This window comes from Pan paniscus, chromosome 15 (genome assembly GCF_029289425.2).
Source record: "Pan paniscus chromosome 15, NHGRI_mPanPan1-v2.0_pri, whole genome shotgun sequence".
Lineage (NCBI taxonomy): Eukaryota > Metazoa > Chordata > Mammalia > Primates > Hominidae > Pan > Pan paniscus.
Window position 1 is genome coordinate 40,053,393 of NC_073264.2, and position 6,111 is coordinate 40,059,503.

General features: G+C 42.3%; 1 pseudogene; it reads left to right on the forward strand.

Annotated features, from left to right (window-relative positions):
* Positions 1-4,031: 4,031 nt before the first annotated feature.
* LOC100970073 (keratin, type II cytoskeletal 8-like) lies at positions 4,032-5,831 on the forward strand (annotated as a pseudogene).
* The last annotated feature ends 280 nt before the right edge of the window (positions 5,832-6,111 follow it).

Sequence of the window (6,111 nt, forward strand, 5' to 3'; positions counted from 1 at the left end):
CCACATAGGACTGATGTTTTATTTGTAGTTTGATCACCAGGTAACTGTTTCATTCATGCATTTCATTTATTTTTACTATCATTACCTCACTTTACATAATAATATTTAACAATTACTGTAATCAGAACACTATTCACACTTTAACCAAGTGTCTTTTATGACACTCCTGAGAAAGAGATATCTCTTCTGGATAACCAAGCCAGAGAAGAATAGTTCAATAGCTTTATTACTATGATACTGAAAGTTGATATCAATGCTAAATTGATGACTCTCTATCCTAGGATCATCAAACCACACCCTTCTCCTTTATAAAAGTCAGCAATACTTCCACATTTGCTAATTTCATAAACGATTTAGTAATATCAACTAATACAAAGTATTTGCAAAGCATCTGAAAAAAGTCATTTTCAGACAAAATCCTCATCAAGCTTAAAATTTCATGTCCTAAATTTAGAATATTATAGTCACAAAAACTACCTCCATTTTATCATAAAGTGTCTATTGATGTCACCACCACTGTCATTGTTGCAATTGTCATTCATTGGTTCAAGCTTTAAGATCAGAGTGGCACCTAGTGGTGCATTCTTTTTCTTTTCCCCCTCTTTTGTTCTGCTTCAAATTATCAACAGGTACACTTTGAATACACATTGAGTACTCATTATAACAACTTTATTAATGAAATGCTTACTACCACCACTTCCCTAAACTTATAGAAACGGATCATTTTGGAATTTGAAATCTCATATTTTGAAAATACGTGACACGAAAATGTTGTTGACAGAACGGAAGCTCATTGGTAATATTTACTGACAATGAAAGTTCTAAAATGGAATATAAAAATGAGATGTTTCTTTAAAAATCAAGAAATGTAAAAGGCATGCTAATAATATGATAACGGCCATCCCAAGACAATAACTCAAGAATTAACTGTCTGCAAATAATCATCTGTGAAACAGTACCTTGACTTTAAAGTCCTTAAAAATGCAAGCATGAAGACAAGGGAGCTAATCATACTAATTAACTCACTGTGCCTTGTAACAAATTAATTTTGAGTAAAGGAACAGGCAACTAGAGAAAAAGGCCAAAATCTCAATTAGTTAATCTGAATAGAACATAAATACTCTCAGAACTTTTTTGGCCTTTAGAATAAGAGTAGAACCGGGAGGGTGGGAGCAGTGATCACTCCATGCTGACAGCCTGGAATTGTTATTTATGGCACCGTTTTTCAGTTCTACATTCCAATGCGAGAATTTACCACGTTTGGGCAGCAGAACATGACAGGTTGACGTGGACTATCCATAACAGGCTCCACCCTCAGAGAACTAATCTAACCTGAAACTTTAACAAGCTCTTCCTATTACTAGGAATAATAGCTTAGCTTCTGTTTAAAATGTGTTCCTGACAGGCAAACTTTGTAGACTAGGTCCTGCTCAGTACCATCAGCATTCATTTTTAGTCAGCAAGTTCTAGGTAAGAGTCCTTTGCATACCTGCTACCATTTTTCAAAGACTATATCACCATTCTAATAAATGCTGATATTTTGAATGTTTAGAAAGTAAAAATATAAAGTAAGAGTCACTCCTTACTCCTAGAGGAGCTAGTTCTTGTATCTGCCCATTCCTGTCTCCTCGGCTTCTTCTTCCACAGGTTTGAGCTTCCATGTCTTCAAAAGTGCTCAGGTGTTACCGGCTGAAAAGCTGTGTTTCACTGACGCTACCACGTCTCTCTCCAGCCACCATCCTCAAGGTAGCCTTCCTTTCACAAAGTTCTTTAAAGGATATTCTAAATACAGTGTTTTCATGCTCTCACACACACACACACTTTAAAATTCCTGTCATAACCAGCCCCTCCCACCCCACATTCATAAATATAAATAAATGAAATAAAATAAAATAAAATAAAATAAAATAAAATAAAATAAAATAAAAATCAGGCTTCCCAAACTACTTTTCTTCTGAAATCTGTCAAGGCTGACCGATGACCTCACCAAATCCAGTAGCTTTTTCTTAACCCTTAGTTTCCAAGGCCTGTCTGTTCTAGTCGACATTATTGACTACTGTCTTCTCAAAATGCTTTCTCCTCTTCGATTCCAGGACACCACATTTCTCTGATTTTCCTCCTCCCTTTACAACTCCAGGACATATATCATATATACTCTGTCTGAGTACTATATACTTCTACTATGTGAATGAGTACAGTATTGACCACAATTATGTGTATTTTTTCCTTAAAGAAGAGAAGATAATACAAGGACAATGGAAAGATGAGGGAGAGGGACAACAATGTACTTTTTGGCCAATTACACCTTTGTGTGATGTCTGCAAAGCACACCCCATTCTGAGTAGCTAGATGTGTGGTTTAAAGGAGAACTTGGAGACTCACAGGACATAGGAGACATCTGGCCTTCTGAGACCAATTGGGTGCATTCTAAATACCTCCTGAGCCCCCAGCAGGCCTACTAACAGATATGACCTTAGGTAGATTACATTGATTCATAGCCTTTTCCAATAACTTATTTGTTTTTAACATTATCATTTACTGTGTTTAAGATTTCTATTCAACAGACTTTTAAAAAAAAGTTTTAAACTGTGAAACCATAAGGATATACTCTGACCATTTTTGAAATTATCAGGTGTCAGTTTGACAAAATTACCAACTCTGAGTATATTCTTAATATTAAAATTACAAATGTTTTGTCCTTTATTTAGATATTCAAGTAAGCAGAGGAAGGCACATTCTCTAAAGGCAATTAGAGGAAGCTTGTTGAAAAGATCATTTTGGTTGTTTTCACTCTGTTATGAAATGCCATTCTGTTATAAAATGTCATTCTGTTCATTTCATTCTCTAACAAACTTCATCCTGTTAGATATCTCAGAACTCAAACTACGAAGAATTTTAAAGCAAATGAGTAAATTGATTGTGAAAACATGATGCTCTGCATAGCACACCGATGGCCTCTGTTCAGAATTGTTTTGTTTCCGTTTTTTTTTTTAATAATGAAGGTCAATTAAACCATAAAATGATAATCCAAAAGAATTCCCTATGGAAGATTCGAGGAAGGCCCAGAAGAGGGATACTAAAATTGAAAGGGAAGAGCAGCTCTACTGGCCATCTAGAGTAAGTGGGAGAGACAGGCAGTAAATGTCCTAAAACCACCTATTAGCCTGCATCCTTCTACCTTTCCGGTCCTCTCTTAAGAAGATTAATTGATACCATTAACTTCTTAGGGTTTTTTTTCCTTTTTATGTACACATGTATGTATGTATGATTTTAGAGATGGGTCTTCCTATGTTGCCCAGGCTGGAGGGCAGTGGCTATACACAGATGCAGTCATAACACACTAGTCTCCAACTCCTGGCCCAAGTGATCCTCCAGCCTCAGCCTCCCAAGTAGCTAGGACTATGGTGCATACCACTGTGCCCAGCTAACATCCTGTATTTTGGTGTATGAGCTTCTTTTTTTCCACTGTAATAATCTGTATTGTCCTTTGACTTAGAAATTCTGCAGTCTCATTTGGAGAATGGGATATGAGTAGATAATAAAATTTGGAATTCTTCCTCTTCCACAAATGTATTATGTAATTATAATAATTTCTATCATTTCTGAATGCTTACTCCATATCAGACACCACATGAAGCACTTTGTAGACATTATCTCATGTGATCACAACTATTCTACATGGTAGTATCGCCCTCAATTGATTGACAAGAACTTGTGACTCAAAGAAGTAAAAAAAACTTGCCTGTTCCCTAGTAGGCAGATTCAATCAATCAATCAATCAATCAATCAACACAAACTCGCCTAGGAAGTAGCTGAGCCAAGATTCCCAATCTGCATTTTTTTTTAACTCTGAAGGAACATGCTTTCCCCAGCTAAATTAATATTGCTGTTCACCATATTTCTGATGTATAATCACTGGACATTGGAGTAGACACATATTTTTAGCACCCTAATCCAGATAAGGAACTTTAAATGCTCACCAGCCCAGGCTGTGTATCCCAGCATGTTAGGAACCAGGAGGGAAGTTAGGACCACTAAAAGAAATAACTGGACCAAGAAGCAGCTTCTCCACCCCTTCTGGAATCTCTGCCTGGTTCAGCCCACCTGCCTCCACTCCTGCCTCCACCATGTCCATCAGGGTGACCCAGAAGTCCTACCAGGTGTCACCTCTCTCCCGGGGGCCTTCAGCAGCCACTTCTACACGAGTGGGCCCAGTGCCCTCATCAGCTCCTCGAGCTTCTCCCAAGTGGGCGGCAGCAGCAGCTTCCAGGGTGGCCTGGGTGGAGGTTATGGTGGGGCCAGCAGCATAGGAAGCATCACCGCCTTCACAGTCAACCAGAGCCTACTGAGCCCCCTTAACCTGAAGTGGACCCCAACATTCAGGCCACGTGCACCCAGGAGAAGGAGCGGAACAAGATACTCAACAACAAGTTTGCCTCCTTCATCGACAAGGTACGGTTCCTGGAGCAGCAGAACAAGATGCTGGAGTCCAACTGGAGCCTCCTGCAGCAGCAGAAGACGGCTCGGAGCAACATGGACAAAATGTTCCAGAGCTATATCAAAAACCTTAGGCGGCAGCTGGAGACTCTGGGCCAGGAGAAGCTGAAGCTGGAGGCAGAGCTTGGCAACATGCAGGGGCTGGTAGAAGACTTCAAGAACAAGTACGAGGATGAGATCAATAAGCGTACAGAGGTGGAGAATGAATTTGTCCTTATAAGAAGGATGTGGATGAAGCTTACCTGAACAAGTTAGAGCTGGAGTCTCGCCTGGAAGGTCTGACTGATGAGATCAACTTCCTCAGGCAGCTGTATGAAGAAGAGATCTGGGAGCTGCAGTCCCAGGTCTGGGACACGTCTGTGGTGCTGTCCATGGACAACAGCTGTTCCCCGGACATGGACAGCATCATCGCTGAGGTCAAGGCTTAGTACGAGGAGCTAGCCAAGCGCAGCAGGACTGAGGCTGAGGGCATGTACCAGATCAAGTATGAGAAGCTACAGACGCTGGCTGGGAAGCACGGTGATGAACTGCGGCGCACCAAGGCAGATCTCCCAGATGAACCAGAACATCAGCCGGCTCTAGGCTGAGACTGAGGGCCTCAAAGGCCAGAGGGCTTCCCTGGAGGCCGCCATCACAGTTGCCGAGCAGCTGGGGAGCTGGCCGTTAAAGATGCCAACACCAAGCTGTCCGAGCTGGAGGGTACCCTACAGCAAGCCAAGCAGGACTTGGAGCGTCAGCTGCGTGAGTACCAGGAGCTGATGAACATCAAGCTGGCCCTGGACATCGAGATTGCCACCTACAGAAACCTGCTAGAGGGCGAGGAGAACCGGCTGGAGTTTGGGATGCAGAACATGAGTATCCACATGAAGACCACCAGCGGCTACGCAGGTGGGCTGAGCTCGGCCTAGGGGGACCTCACAACTCCCGGCCTCAGCTACGGCCTGGGCTCCAGTTTTGGCTCTGTCGCGGGCTCTAGCTCCTTCAGCTGCATCAGCTCCACCAGGGTCGTGGTTGTGAAGAAGATCAAGACCCGCAATGGGAAGCTGGTGTCCGAGTTGTCTGACGTCCTGCCCAAGTGAACAGCTGCAGCAGCCCCTCCCAGCATACCCTTCCGGCGGCTGCCCCAGAGCCTAAGAGGGAGGCCGCTGTGCAGGGGAGCACAGGGAACAGGAGACCCACCTGAGGCTCAGCCCTAGCCCTCAGCCCACTCACGGGGGAGTTTACTGCCTGGGGACACCCCTTGCCCATGCCTCCAGCTACAAAACAATTGCTGTGTGTGTGTGTGTGTGTGTGTGTGTGTGTGTGTGTGTGTGTGTGTGTGTTTCAAAATAAAACCTCAGCTAGCTCTGCCCAAAAAATAAATAAATAACTGAGGACAAACAGCCTTACTTCTCCCCTTCTATGGATAATGGCCCCCAGTGTTTATTATAAGATGTGACTTGCCTTAGTAATCAGAGAAAGCTCAATTAGGAAAGAATGCGAAGCAGTGCTATATTTTGGAGAGACACTTTATCCATATAATTTTCTGTGAAAGCCTATTCCTGTAAGCAGGATTTGGAATGTGTTGCTTACTCTCATAATCATCAAAACCATGAAATAAATACATCTTTTATA